This window comes from Saccopteryx bilineata, chromosome 11 (assembly GCF_036850765.1).
Source record: "Saccopteryx bilineata isolate mSacBil1 chromosome 11, mSacBil1_pri_phased_curated, whole genome shotgun sequence".
NCBI classification, from domain to species: Eukaryota; Metazoa; Chordata; class Mammalia; order Chiroptera; family Emballonuridae; genus Saccopteryx; species Saccopteryx bilineata.
In genome coordinates this window covers 21,561,233-21,577,084 of record NC_089500.1, presented here as the reverse complement: position 1 = coordinate 21,577,084, position 15,852 = coordinate 21,561,233, and the positions used below count along the sequence as shown (strand labels likewise).

Here is a 15,852-nt window from a genome sequence, read left to right as displayed (position 1 = left end):
CTCTCAAGCACTCTGAGAATGTCCTCTCTTTTGAACACTTCCGGAAACTCCTGGACTCACCCCTCTTACTCAGTTCCTACAAACAAAGAATCCCCAGGCCCATCAACTGCCAAAGCACTGCGTGTTGTGTAGGCACGGGTCCCGAGTGTTCAGACCCACCTTAGACCACATCACCCACAGCCAGGGGAATTCTGATAACCAGGTTTTCAATGCACACGTCTCAAACCCTGTTAGCAACGGACGGCTCTGGGAGTCGGGATGCATTTCTCCCAGCCTTCTTTGCTCCCACCCCTGCCAGACTGTGAGCTCCTCCAAAAGCGAAACAATGGGAGCAAACTAAATGTATCGATCACTTGTTAGGGTGCCAGCTGCTGTGCCAAGTGTTTTGCATGTTTTACTTTATTTAATTCCCCCGCCCAGCCTGGAAGTATAGTCCCATTTGGAAGACAGGAGCCTAGGTGCTCAGAGGAGTAGATCTGTCTCTACTCCCGTGATTCTTCCTCTGCCCCATTCACTTCCTCCCCATGGAACGGACTCCCATCTCTGCCTAGCACACAATAGGTACTAGGTAAATATGGGTAAACAAGGTGAAGAGCCTGCTGATACACCAAGTCCTCTGCTCCTTCTTGCCTTGATCAAGGCGTATGTTGCCCCTTTCCTTTCTGGCCTCACACATAATGGAAGTCCTCACCCACCCACCTGCCAGGCTGGACCTTTCCTGCCTCCTTGTACTCTCCATCGCCTCCCACCATGAGGCCCCACAGAGTTAGCCCTGCTCAGGTCCCCAGTCAAGTCTGAGATGCAGAGACCACCAGCCCCACTGAGAGATGGGCTCTGGAAATAGCCCAGGCTCAGTGCTCTAAGGTCTGGGGTCCCCAGGGACACAGCTAGCCCCAGGCACCTAAAGAGCTGCCAGCTCCCTAGCTAAGCCTCCTGAGGCCTAACAAGTCCCCTGACTATCCTTGCCAGGGTCCCAGGAACTCAATTCCCCTTCCATTTTCTCATATAGACAGAAGCCAAGTCCTGAGCCCGTCTGGTGCCTCTAGTTGATCCATTTCCAAAAGCTGGGCTCAGATTTCTGGATTCCTTCTTCATCTTACTCTTTCTGCCTGATTTAGATCAAGGCCACCCAGAAGTCTAATGCTCTGCCACTCCCCACCCCTTGGCTCAACCCTGTAGACCCTGACAGCGGCCTGCACTGGAATGGAATTTGCCACACCCCCTCGGGCCTCCTGCCCCAGGCCATTGGCTCTCTCCCCCTGCCCTGGTCAGTTTCCCAAGGCCCCAGGCTATTTTTGCTCTCACCCCAGCCTTCCGTTCTCCTCATGGAAGTTGCCAGAGTGGTACAGTGTAAAACACACACAGTGAAGACTAGAGGACCAATGAAACGGAGCTCATCTTCTGGGGTATCCAGTCTCATCCCCCCCTCCATCCTTACAGCCTCGGGCCCTGCTTCCGAGGCTCTGGGGACCTGCTCCAGCTTCCTGCCTTGGCTGGCATCCCTACCATGTCTGCCAGCCCCTCCTGGGCTCTCAAGAGCCCTACTCATGACCTCCCCAGCCCCTATCATCTGCTGCTTGCCCTGGCATCCTTGGAGGGATGAAGGAGGGAGCAACAAAGTCCCCCTTTCCTTATTTTTCTCTCTTTTGTATTTTTTTTTTACAAGAATACCTACATATTGCTTCACCCTGTCATTTGAACAATCTGAACCAATAGGAAGGCTTCCCATCCAGTGCATCTCCAGGTCTGTCCCTCCGGAATCACCCACACACGAAACAGCCCTGCGCCCCTGTCTCCCCACTGCCATCGAGTCCCTGATTCCCAAGGGAGCTGACGGGACATGATGACTCCATGACTTGTTACTCTGAGTTCTTCAACCAAGAGGTGTTACATACATAATAGTATCAGGCCTTCCCGTCAGACACAGGAAGTGAACCCACCTGGTCCTAAATCTTCCGGGGCCTGGCTCCAGCCAGCACATGGGCAGAAAGAAGAACTGGAAAGCATCCCCCTATCATCTTATCAGGCCTCACAAGGTGTGTTTGCATAGTTATCTTCCCAAGGGTTAACACTGTATGTCTCCCGCAGGCTGGTGTATTTATTCTCCTACCTGTCATATTCAGAAAGAATAGATGAGCCTCAGGTTCATTACCTGTCATTACACCGTGTACATGTCGCTGGGAGCTGAAGCATCGGTTCTTCTTGAATCCCCTTGCTAGTGCAGCTCCCCAACTTGGAGGCTCCACGCCCAACGAGCTGTGGATCACACACGCTCGTCAGGCCCTGGGAGGGCTCCACGCCATCCTTCCTGTGTCCCCAGCTGGCCCACTCCTCCGGGGTGGTGTGGCCGTCTGAGCTCCCAGGTGCTTCAGAGGGACCTGCAGGAAGAAGGGAGGCATCTGTTACTGGGGTCATAAACACATGTCTAAGTTTTAACTGTTCTAGAACTTTCCAGCCATCCTCTCACTGCTCTTTATTATTACTAGGTCTTGCAATTCCTAGTGACTATATGAATTCTACCTCAGCCAGTCTTCCTTCAATACCAATATCAGGCTCACCAGCACTATCCCTGGGCCTCAGCATGCACACGTGCAAACACACACCTTTATTCCTGTCTTCTTGTCCTTCATAGTTAATTTCATTTTCCTGAAAGATCGGCCTTCAGTCACCATCCTAACCGCCATTCAGAGCTTGGCTCATCCCCACCAACAGAACCTCACTGCACAGGGAAGAGGGAGGCCCTGGGTGCTCCCTCCTCCACTGGACCTGGGTGCTCCCTCCTCCACTGGGACCACAAAGAACAAGAACCTGTCTCCTGGGGACAGTTCTCAACTCTTGTCATGCAGGTCGCTGGGACAAGGCCTTCGGGGTGCTGTGGTTTGGAGGGTCCAGGAAGGCCAACTAGCTGTGGCTGATGGTGAGCCTCTATTCAGACCTCCACTCAGAGCAAGAGACAAGAGTGGAGATGCAGACCTCACTGAGTGAGGGACACAGATAGCCAGGTCTGTGGCTCAGACCCTGGGGTGGTGGGGGCGGGTGGCAAGAAACTCCAGCTGGAAGCAGTGTGCTGAGAAGGGACTGTGACAGGTGGACAGCTCTGCCAGGGCACCCCCCGCCGCAGGTAAGAGAAAGCACCGTGAACAGGGATGGGGATGGCAAAGGAAGGCAGGGACATGAAGTCCCCTGGCTTTTGTAATCACGACGATGACAGTATCTTACAACACCTAGAATGGTTTACAGCTTTCAAGCTATTCTGCATCCATTGGACCCATTTGGTTTCATAGTAGCAATGTAAAAGGCTATCTTAAAGACGAGGCAACAGAGAGGTCAAGAATCTCTCTAAAGGTCACACAGTAAGTTAGTGAAAGAGTTGAGACTGGAATCCTTGACTTCCAATTATCATTCTTTCCAGAAAGCTCCCTGGTCCTAGGGTAATGTCATGTCACCCCTGGGGTGGCCAGCCAACAGGAGTGAGAAGGAGGAAGGGAACAGAGGCAGGTTTGGCCTGCTATGGGGGGAAAGGGAGGAGAGAACAGCCATGCCTTAGGTTTCTCCCCGATAGGAGGACCTAGGAGGAGAAAGCAGAGAGAACAGAGTGATAACTTGGGAAGACAGGGCTGTGGAGGCTCCCAGCCACCAGGAGCAGCTCAGGCAGAGCGGAAATTGGCTGTGATAACCAGCCACAGCTTCGGGGGTGGGGGGCTGTGCTGACCTTGGGCCTCCTGGGTGACCTGGCTCCCTATGGCTCTAGCCTCTGAGGCATTTCTGAGCAAGGCAGCACTGGGGGTTAGAAGTCCCTTTGAAAGAACAAAGAAATTATTGTTATTACCTTCAAAAAGTATATAGACAGGTCAGTGCTCTTCTGCATGTAGGACATATCTCTAAATAATAGAATGAAAGGAAAAGAAAGCCCATGAAGTTCTACCCATCTGAAGAAAGATCTCAGCTGCTCCAGACAGTGGGATCCTCTGCTTGATTCCAAAGCTGCCCTGCTCCTATTGACATAGAGAAGTCACGACCTGGGAAATTCCTGCCTGGCAACAGAAGGCTGGGGCAACCCACACGCCCACCTCCAGTCACCAGAGGGCCAGATCTCAGAACATCAGGTCACAGGAAGGATAGAAAGGCAACCTCTTGGTATTAGCACCGTGTCCCAGATGCCATGGTGAATCCTCGCTCAGCCTGGAAGCTCTTAGCCCTACTCTGTGCACTGGGCGCCATGCGGGAGGGAGAACAGGCTACCCCCTTCAGAAGCCAGTCACCAGCTGATCCCACTGGCTGCACAGGCACCCGGTAACTCTAGCTCCCAAAGTAAATGGTTAGAGCCATCAATTTTCGCTGGGGGCAGGGAGGGTGAGGACAGGAGCCCTTCTGAGCCCTCCTACAAGGTGGGGTGGAAACATATTCACAGCAGATGGTGCTGTCGCCCTCACTCCAGGATTCTCATTCCTAATTATCTGTGCTGTCAGCAAAACAATTAACCCTCAAAGAAAAATTGCACCATCCACTCCCAACCATATGAAAAGGCAATTTTTTGCAAGGACAAGGGACACTGAGGGCGATGGCAGAGGGAAAGTAGGGCAGCCTTGTGCTGGGTTCTGGATCTCACTCATCCTGGTGATTTCACCATCCTCTAACCTCCACGGTCTGCCGCAGGCACCCACAGCCCCTCCTGCCTCGGAGCCTGCATGGCCTTTCCCATAAAAGGAGGGTGTGAGCCTGAGCCCTGGACCCCTGGGGTCCCCGGCAGTCCACAGTGCCACCATTCTACAAGCCAGGTTCTTTTCCTCTGAATTTTAAGTTTCTTTGGAGCAGAATGAATTTCCATTTGTTCTTTCTTTCATTCATTTACTCACTTATTCATTCATTCACTGTGTATTTACCACGTTTTCCCAGAAAAATACAAAGTAAATATCTATTCATCTTTCTTTTCTTTTTTCTTCTTTTTATTCAGTGATAGGAGGGGAGGCAGAGACAGATTTCCGCATGAGCCCTGACCGGGATCCACCCAGCATGCCCACTAGGGGGCAATGCTCTGCCCATCTGGGGAATTGCTCTGTTGCTCAGCAACTGAATTTTTCTTAGAGCTTGAGGCAGCGGCCATGGAACCATCCTCAGTACCTGGGACCAACTTTGCTCCAATCGAGCCATGGCTGCAGGAGGAGGAGAGAGAGAGAACAACGAGAGGGGGAGGGGTAGAGAAGTAGATGGGCGCCTCTCCTGTGTGCCCTGCCCAAGAATCAAACCCTGGACATCCACACCGTGGCTGACACTCTACCACTAAGCCAACCAGCCAGGGCCTATTCAACTTTCTTGACCACTCCTTGGAGCTTTCTTCCTCTGAGATGTGGGGAGAAGAGGGAAGGCTAGGGCAGGGCGGTGGGGCAGCCAGGGGTGTGAGGACTTGGCACTCGCCTGGCATCAAGCTGTAGGAGGAAGTGCTGTCACTACATTTGGATTCTCTCTGGAGATTTGGCTGCAGGAAGGCAGCCCCCTCTCCAGAGAGTTGAATTTGGTGAGCAAGCCACTCTAGTCCCAGGGCGGCCTGCAGAGGAGTGGAGAAGTGGGATATGAGGAGAGCTGAAAGCTCCTAGCAGGGGGCTAGCAACAGCCCAGGGCCTGCAGAGGAGTGGAGAGGTGTGATATGAGGAGAGCTGAAAGCCCCTAGCAGGGGGGCTAGCAACAGCCCAGGGCCCGCAGTGCTCAGTAAATACTGAGGTATGAGTGAAGTAACCAGAATGCCCCTCACTAGAGAAATTTTTAAAATTGATTTTAGAGAGATAGAGCGAGGAAGAGAGAAAAAGAAACATGAACTTGTTCCATGTAGTATTTTATGCCTTCATTGGTTGACTCTTGTATGTGTTCTGACAGGGAACCAAACCCACAACCTTGGTGTACTGGGACAATGCTTTAACCCACTGAGCCACCCAGCCTGGGCCCTAAAGGAATTGTTCTAAAGGAAAGGCTAAGGCATGACTTTGGTTACCCAGCAGTCTGCTACATAAGGCTCATTCATCCACCGTCATGCACCGTCATGGGGGAAACGGCACGGTAACCAAGGAATTGTAGAACTTTCGCTGTCAGTGCCTTCAGCGATGCAGTCACCTAAGGTCACACTTTGCAGGTGTGATCTGGAGAGGCTGAAAGGCTGGCCGTTCACAGACAGAGAGAGATGGAGCGAGAACCTGCCACAGGTGACCCCACATCCAGGTCCTACCCTGCCCCGCTCCATAACTCCTCCCGGGATTGCCTCTGAATGAACTGGGGAGCTCATGAGGCAGAAAGGACAGGAAAGTCCAGAATGGGGCACTGTCTGCCCCCCCATGGGGCTGCAGGCCCCCTACTCACGCAGAGGCAGCATTCTGGGCACCTGAGGAAGCAAAACAGATAGGGGCTGGGGTGAGGGCAGGGGGCTGAGACCGTCCGCCACCGCCATGAGGCCCAGTTCGAACCACGTGACATCTTCCTTCCCTCTCCCTACCGCCTGGCTGGCCCTGCACTTGGCCTCACCCAGTACCCGAGGAGCACAGACTCGGCTGCCAGCTCCTCAGTATAAAAGGAGTGTGTTTATATTCTGAGTGGGCTGCTGCCCACTCGGAATCTGCCCACTCGAAGGCAGCACATGTGATTGCTCCCCCTGCCCAGAGCCCAAGCGGGACGGACGCCAAGCTCTGGCTGGAGACATTTCTAAATGTGAGTCTGGCACACGGAGTCAGATTCCCAGGGCTCCTCTGCCCCAGGACACCCGGCCAGGGTTTCCAAGGCTGCCGGGAAAGGGAGAGCTGGAGGCAGGCGGGAGCAGGAGGGAGCAGCTGAGACAGCCACCACGCCCGACACCACCACCTGAACCTTTCCCTGGCCTTCCAGCCTCATTAGGGGGAGAAAAAGGATTATACTGCACCCAGAAAGTCTAATCAATTGCCCAAAACCTTTGGCAGGGTGGTCAGGAAAGCCACTGCCTTCTCAAATGTGCACACATTAAAAATATACAAATGGAATATTTTTTCTTCCCCTCTCCTCAACCCCCTGAAGCCTGGGATGCTTGTTAAAAATAGCCTTGCTGTGGTATGGATCCTACAAAATCCAGCGGCTGGCAGGAAAGTTAAGGAGACATCGAAGACAGCACTAAGTGGTCACCCCAGGGAGTGGGCCGGCCAGGGCCGAGACGGGGGGCTTTCCGGACATACTTCTACACTGCTTGGAATTTTAATAACAAGCAGACATTATTTTTATTAGCTTGTTATATAAAACGGAAGTTCATCCATTGTATCCTTGAGCCTAAACTTAAGCCTAAATTTGCACTGACTAGCAACCCAACAGCCCAGTGCTGGCTGACCTGACAGGGCGCTGACCCCTCAGTTCCCAAGTCACCAGATACAAATACAGCCCAAAGTCAGAAGTGGAGTGCTGAATCCAGAGTCTCAGATCTGCACCTAGCTGCTATGTGACCTCAGACAAGTCACTAGAGCTCTCTGGGCTTTAGTCTCCTATAAAATGAGGCAGTTGGATTAAATGCTAAGTCAGGTAACTTCTGATACCCTAGCACTTCATGATTGTAGGGAATAAGAGAAAATATCTACGACATCCTGTGTTTGTCCTCAACGGGCAAGGGGGATGTGTCCCTGGGCAGAGGTGGGTTTTAAAGCAGAAGGTAAGCAGGAAGAAGAGAAGCTGTTCTGAGAGCAGAGATCAACTCCATACCTTGCTGATGGGAGTTTGCAAGGTAGAAAGGGCATCACTTCAGTACCCAAAATGTCCTGGATTCAAATCCTGACTCCAGTTATTAGTAACTATGTATGTGAACTCAGGAAACTGCTTATCTCTGGTACAAATCGATCCCCTCAGCTATAAATAGGGGAAGAATACCCACATCCAAACTGGATATTCTATGTAGTAAAGTAAAAGAGTACCTGGCTCCTCATAGGAGCTTAACACCCTCTGACTCTTTTCTCCCTCCTGCCGTTACCCTATGCTGCACCACAGGGCAGCCGAGTACGTGGGCTCTAGGGTCAGGTTTGGATCCCAGCTCCACCACCTGTTCACTTGTGACCTGGAGCAAGCAGCTTACTCTCTCTGTGCCTCAGCTTCTCCATCTCCAAAACGGAAGTGAGGGGGACTGCCCCAGCCCACACCCCAACCCCACTGTCCACGGGGCCCTCGGCTCTCAGTCATGCATTTTCCCGGACTTGAGTTTAGAACTTCCTTCACACACACACTCCCCAACCTCCCTATGGTCCCTGGCCCAGAGCTGCCCACCGTTCCGACTACCTGTACAGGTCCTGCTGGCCTGGCCCTTCCCTAGTCACTCCTGGCCCCTGGCCATTTGGTGGGGCCTTTTGGTCTCTGCTCAGCAGGCTGTACACGAGGCCAGGAGTGCTGGTTCTATCCTGGGGCCAAACGGAAGGTGTGTTTCAGGTTGAGCTTTAATGTGCTTATGAATCACCTGGGAATTTTATCCAAATGCAGACGTAGATTCTGATCCAGTCGGTCCCAGATGGGGTCTCAGAGTCTGCATTTCCAACAAGCTCCCGGGGTCCGCCACCACCCTCTGATTAGCAAGGCTGTAGAGCAGAGGCAATCCTGGCTGGGGGCAGCAGGGACAAGGCTGGCCAGCTGTCCAAGTCAGGAGTAGAATTCTGACAGGGACGGCACGATGGAGACCAACCGGAGGTTCGAGAGACAGTGAAGAGGCAAAGCAGGAGAATGTTTTATGAAAAGATGTGACATTACCCAACCAATAAAAATAATGTTCACTGAAGTAATGCGACAACCCAGAAAGAAGCTTACAACACCGTAACTGAAGGAGCAGACCACCAATCACACACACACTCGTTTTCCACTCTAAGTGCATATTTAAGGGAACAGAATTGCAGCTCAGGACCACAAAGGCTGCGTTACAGCAATATAACCCCACGTATAATTATTTATTTGTCACTCTCTCAATGTTCTTACTGAAGTAGTATCATTCTGTAATGTAAAACTTATCTTCTCAGATGCCCACCTCCCCAGACTGTCCGTTGCTCTGTGATGCTGAGGTCTGACACATTTCGAGCACACACTGCGGTAGCGGGAAGGGCTGGACAATGGTGCATTAAGTCTGCAGTCAAACCCAAAAATAAAGCAACCCAGATTCTGTGTTTCCTCTCAGCCAAGGGTCCAGAGCCTTGGAAGTCTGGCGCTATCACCTGTCACTATAGCAACAAGGAGACCCTGGTAACCCCGAGCTCGTGGTTATTAAAAGTAGAAATAAGAAGTCGGTGAGGAGATGTTTAGTAAGAAGCTGCCACAGGCTCTCACTGGACGGGCCAGGTTTGGAGCCCTCTCCGCCTCTCTGGCATGAAACAGAAAGCAAAAACCCAACTCCAGGAGCAAGTTCTCACAAGAGTACAAGGAGCAGCTTGTCATTTCTTCTTTGTTTCCCACTCCAGGGCTGTAAGCTGCCTTTCAAACCAGTTCCTGACGTGCCTGAAGGTGAGCTGTTCTAGAACAGGTGTCAAACTCCTCAGGCCAGGGGATGCCTGTGGCTGGCTTACATACTGGGCATGTTCACACCCCTCCCAACTCCCTGGCCGCAGACAGCCCTGTGCACCTCTGGTCAGCTCCCCTGGCTGACCAGCACCACCCCCCATTCACCAGACCCACCCCATTCTGTACACTGTCTCTTCACCTTGTCCTTGGGCAGATGTTTCCGGCCCCCACTCTCCCACCCAGGCCTGGGCTCTGACGTCCAGGAGGCTGGAGGGGACCCCACTGCGGTCCGGCTGCTCCTCCCTGAGCTGCACAGTGTCTGAACCCAGGCCTGCTCCCCCACCCCTGAGTCCATTCTGCACTCTAGTGAATCAAGTGTGAGACCCCATTCTGCCGCCATCTGGCCATAAAACCTTGGGCAATCACTTCACGTCTCTGAACCTCGACCGCCTCACCTACAAACATTTGTCAGTGGGTTTATGGAATCTCGTGGTCTCTTCCCGTCTTAACACTCCATGATGCCACCAGGAATAAGCATTATCTAGCTATACAGAGGAGGCATTTCACAAGCAAGAATTTTCTAGACAACTAAACATTGCCCTTCCAGCAACAAAATGTGTTTTGTTTCAACACTGCTGCACCAACAGATTTTTTTTTTATGTTTACATATTTTTCTTCCTCTTGGGGCAAAGAATATAAAACCTAAAATTTGTTTGTGTATGTCTCTCCTCAGCTTTGTTCCACCAGAAAAAAAAAGAGCTGTTCACCCCCCCACACACACACTCCAGCTTTGTTCCTTGCAGTGGCTGAGGTGCTAAATAAACATAATGTGGCCTTGTCTAGATGGCCCTCTGACATCTCTCTGAGGTGTCTTGCTGTGTTGGGCGATTTGTCCCTGCTACTCTGGCTTCTCTCCTCTTCTGTATGCCCCCCCCCCCAGTCAGGCGCCCACAGGCCATCCACCTGCTTGGTTGTACCTGCAGAAGCTCCCCCTGCTTCTAATGTGCAACTTGGGATCCCCCTAGGCTGGCGACCACGGGACTCTGAGCAAGGGCCAGGGGGAGGGGTGTTCTTAAGAATAAGGAGCTATGGTTCCAGCCATGGTCACAGGCATCTCTCCCTCACTTTGACGGCGATGTTCTGGATCAGAGTGACTGCAGGCTGACCTCTGGATAAGTGGAGTCTGTGTCTTGAGCCATCACCTTAACTGGCACTTATTTCTGCTTTGCTGGCTGGTTTCCCCCTGGGGCTTAGAGACCATCCGAGTTGCCGACATCACCACAGGGGCCAGACTAGAAGGTAAGCTTAGATTTAGAGTTTCACTGCAACTCTATACGTTCCTGGTTTCAGAAAGAAATGTCCTGCAAACTGATTCCCGGGTTTCAATATGCCCTGGCCTGGCTTCTTCCCAAATTAGGCGTTCTTTTCCCGGCTTTCCCTAGGAAGCCACCTAGAGGCACTAGGCCAAGTGCAGGCTCACCCCTGGACCAGAAACCTCTGTGTCCTTCCCTTCCCCTCCCCACAGACAGCTTGAAGCCTCACCCCCCTGCCTTTGCTCCTCCGTCCCAGGCTGGAGCCACCTAGAGGCACTAGGCCGGGTGCAGGCTCACCCCTGGACCAGAAACCTCTGTGTCTCTCCCCTCCCCTCCCCACAGACAGCTTGAAGCCTTAGCCCCCTGCCTGTGCTCCTCCACCCCAGGCAGGAGTCAGCTTCCACCAAACAGCTCTACTGCCCCCTTTGCAGAGCAAGCTTCTGGTGGCCTCTTCTCCTTCCTGTCCCTGTAAACTCCGCTTCATCCCCAGTCCTCCGTGTCCCTGGGAATATGCGAACTTCCTGTCCTGTGCATGATGGAGCCCACCGCTTCCCTATTCCCTGCAGGATGCCAGCAGAGGGCCCGGACGTTGAGGTCAGAAGAGAGAATTTCAGAATTTTCAGGCTGGGAGGGGGCAGTGCTGAAAAGAGATGCTCCTGAAAGGCCAGGCTGCCAACGACAGGAGGGGGGCTTCCAGGGATGAAAGCATCAAGGCGCTCTGAGACTCAGGTGGGAGATGGTTTGCGAAACGCTGAGGCCAGCAAGAAAAAGGGCAGGGAAGGGGGCAGGGACAGGGGCCGAGAAGGCCGGGGAGGCACGTGTGGGAGGCTGCAGAGGAAAGCAGCTGAGTGATGGATACACGGGCAGGGGAGGCAGTCGAGGAGGCCGGGGGGGTATGAGTGTGTGGTGGGCTGACCAGTCCTGCTTGACAAATGAATTGGACCCAAGATTCCACCCAGAGGGCTGTCAGGAAGGGGCTTCTGCAAACCCCCATCCCTGCTGGGTCTGGCAGCAAAGAAATAAGCCAGGACAGTAAAAGAGCACAAACCCTGAGAAACAGTAGCAGCCGCCTAGAGCCAGGCATTTCCCAGGGATAGGTCACCACAGCCACCCCCGAACGGGCACCTGCCTCCGCTTGCTGTCTGCTTCTCCAGGAGCAGGGGCTTTGACACGGTCAGAGCTGACATTACCCCAGGGCCAGACCAGAATGCAAGCTCGGGCTGAGAACTGGACCCCAACTCTACACACCCCGGTGACATCCCGGGTCTGAGTCCAGCTCCCACTTTGTTAGACGAGTAGACTGAGGCTTAGCACGGGAAAGCCCCCCAGGTCACCCAGCTCATACATGAGGAGTCTGGGCTCAAATCCTTGGCTGCCTAACTCCTAAGAATGCCCCTTGGCCGCCACACTTCCCTGCAGGCCCCCAGTCCCATCCTCACTGGGGCAGGGGCCCTGGCTGCCAGCTGCTCTGTTCTAGGGAGCCTGCTGTGTCCCTGCGTGAAGACACTTGCTTCCCCTGGCCGGTTGGCTCAGCGGTAGAGTGTTGGCCTAGTGTGCGGAGGACCCGGGTTCGATTCCCGGCCAGGGCACACAGGAGAAGCGCCCATTTGCTTCTCCACCCCTCCGCCACGCTTTCCTCTCTGTCTCTCTCTTCCCCTCCCGCAGCCAAGGCTCCATTGGAGCAGAGATGGCCCGGGCGCTGGGGATGGCTCTGTGGCCTCTGCCTCAGGCGCTAGAGTGGCTCTGGTCGCAATATGGCATATGGCGACGCCCAGGATGGGCAGAGCATTACCCCCTGGTGGGCAGAGCGTCGCCCCTGGTGGGCGTGCCGGGTGAATCCCGGTCGGGCGCATGCGGGAGTCTGTCTGACTGTCTCTCCCTGTTTCCAGCTTCAGAAAAATACAAAAAAAAAAAAAAAAAAAAAAAAAAAGACACTTGCTTCGAGTCTCCTGCAGAGGCAAAGGTGATGGTGGTCGGATTACTCCCTCAGGTAGGGCCAGTGTCCGAGAGCTACAGCAGCTACACACGTCACCTGGCTGTGCACGCTGCCACCTCTGCGTGACACAGTGCATTTAGCCAAGAGAGGGGAGACTCAAGAGATGGAGCCGAGAACATGGGAAGCTGGGGACAGAGAGGGCAGAGGAGACAAGATGCAGGAGAGGGCTCTGGGGCGGGGCTTCCAGTGCGGCCTGGGTGTAGTGCTGGCCCGCGGGCCGCTGGCAGGACCTGAGAAGCACCTCTCAGCATCTCAGTGGCTCCTTCTCATCAAAGAGTCACAACAGCATCCAGGCAATACACGGTAGGGGAGGGAGGACTAGAGGAGACAATCATTTTCCCCCTTCGTTTTCAATATATTATATAAAGTGGCTATGGAAAGGAAATGGCAGAGGAGAACAATGATAAATTGTCTCTTTATCACGGGGCTCAAAGACCAAGTCTCCCTCTTTTTAAACTTTTTTTTTTTATTTTATGCATCCTTCCTAATGCCCATCTGGCACCACCCAGTGCAAACTACAGAAGCTGCCTACATGCTTCCAATCCACAGGTTTTGGTGAGCCTCTGTTAAACGTTAGGTCCCGTCGAGATGATGGGCAGACAGCAAAATAATACAACAGACCCTACAGGATGGGGCATGTGGTTTTATGAGGAGAGCAGGTGGGACACACACCTCCCAAAGCAGACACCCGGAGTCACCCCACCCTCTAGTGAGGCTGCAATGAAGGGTGCCCATGTGAAGTGCTTCAGAATGAAAGTTTAGAACAGAACCAAGCTTCTCCAGAGGTTCTGGGTTCTCCAGTTCTGAAGGGATTCAAGGCTGGCTGGCCACAAGCAGGGAATGAGGGGAAGGTCAGTCCATCGGGGCCCAAGATGGCAAAGGACCTAGAAATGCCATGCCCAACAGGCCATGGGGTGGGGACCAGAGGACATAGGACACACATCCCGGGGCCCAGTTTTAAAGGGTGAGGAAAGATACTGTAGAACTTCCCATGAAGCCCCCACTAGAGCAGGGACCATGGTGTGTGTGTGTGTGTGTGTGTGTGTGTGTGTGTGTGTGTGTGTGTGTTTGGTCTCTGTACATAGCCAGGCCATACTGGGCATCCCAGATGTCCTTCAAGAAGTAAGGTGGGTTCCACAGCACTTAGTCTGCACTGCACAACACTGCAGTGAAATCAGGGCCTGCTTCCTCTCTGCACGTGCTGGGAGCTCCCCTCTAACTGAACTGTGAGCTTCTTTCAAAAAGTTGTTTTATTTCTTATTTGGCATGTTCGTTTTCTATGAGCGCTGTAACAAATCACCACAGACTTAGTGGATGAAACAACACCAGTTTATTAACTTATAGCCCTGTAGGTCCCAGTCCAACACAGGCACCAGCTGGGCCGTGTTCCTTCTTGGAGCTGTCAGGGAAAATACATCCCTTACCTTTTCAAGCTTCGGGGCCACCTGCACTCATTGGCTCGTGGGTCCTTCCCCGCATCTTTGGAGCCAATAACATAGCATCTCTCTGACCATTCTTCCACGGTCATGTCTTCCTCTCGGACCACAGCCAGGAAGGGTTCTCTGCTTTTGAGAACTCATGTGATTCTCCTGGACCCACCTACCTACTCCAAGATCCCCTCCCCATCTCAAGGTCTATAACTTTGCACATCTGCAAAGCCCCTTGTGCCATATAAAGCAACATATTTACAGGTTCTAGGGATTAGGGCGTGGGCATATTTGGGAGGTATTATTCTGCCTACCACAAACAGGAAATGTGTTTGCGTTGTTCAAAATTTAAATGACACAAAAGACTATTGAATGAAGAATTTTTCTCCTGTCCCTGTCATCCACCTAGTTCCCTCTCTGTTAATATTTCCTTGTGTTTCTATCCTTCAGGACTTTATACCTAAAAAAGAGCACTATGTATTCTTTTTACCCTTTTGCATACATGTGGCACCATACCATAGCACTGTTAGGTACTTGCTTTTTCCACAATACCTTTGAAATCACCCCAGATTGGGATTATAAAAGCAGCCTCTGCCTTTTCACGACTGCATACTATTCCACTGCATGGCTGTACTGTGTTTGGTTAGTCCAGTCTCCTGCTGATACACATTTGTTGTTTCTAATCTTTTGATCTTACAAAAACATCACTGCAATGAACAACCTTGTCCTTTCCTATACGTGCTGAATATGTAGGATAAATTCATCAAAATGGAACTCCTGGGTCAAAGGATTTGTGCATTAAAATTTCATGGCCACTGTTGAATTGCCCCCCACAGAGCTGAATCAGCTTAGACACACACTCCCTCCTCCAACCATGGACAGGAGTGACACGTAGGCACGTTTTGGCATAGAAGCCACAGCTCATATTTCCTCCATATCCCTCACGGTCCTCATTCCAGGGACAGACTTGGGAAGCCCTTGGGACTCACCACTGCTCACAATTCCCTGGACTCTTGTTGGTGATGGGGGCAGGAACTGGATAGGAGGAGGGAGCCAGCAGCCAGGAAAGGAGGGGCCCAAGTTCAAAGGCTTCAAAAGAACCATGGCTTTGTGCATCTCAACCAGCCAAACTGCTCCTCCCACACGGACATCCCGCCAGGTTGGGAGCCAATGGGTTTCCCCAGCAGGGAGAGCATATTACCACTGACTACAGGAGGGCCTCTCAGCATTGACATGCTCCAAAGGAGATTACAAGTGATTTTGGGTTTCCAAAGTCCCAGCTGGGCCCGTGTTAAGAAAGAACTGTTTTCTTACTCTTAATCCATTCCTGGCAGAGATATTGCTTCAAACTGAATGAACCTTTTATGTGCTGAAGTCAACTGTGATCTAAAAGATAAGTTAAATCACTTATTCTGGAAGGCATAAAACCTTCAATCAGAGTGACGGATTAAGAGGTCCCAGCAGTAGTTGTGGGGCCTGGGTCTCCAAGAAGTGCCCATTTCCCCACCAGCCTGGTCCACCCCACCCTCTGCAACAGGGTACACTTGGGCTGGGCACAGGACCCGGAACCCTAGCCACTGGAGCTCTCTGTCTGGCAGAGCACAGAGGAGGCTGGGAACAGAGACCAGACCGCTCAGTCTGTGAAAGT

At 52.5% G+C, this 15,852-nt stretch overlaps 1 protein-coding gene across 1 annotated transcript in view; it reads right to left on the bottom strand.

Moving 5' to 3' along the window:
• The window catches only part of ZBTB7C (zinc finger and BTB domain containing 7C), a 333,977-nt gene that overhangs the window by 249,409 nt on the left and 68,716 nt on the right, over positions 1-15,852 (bottom strand). The window contains exon 2 of the mRNA XM_066247012.1: positions 2,153-2,378. The gene's annotated coding sequence lies outside the window, so the exon portion shown is untranslated. The remainder of the gene's footprint in view (positions 1-2,152; positions 2,379-15,852) is intronic.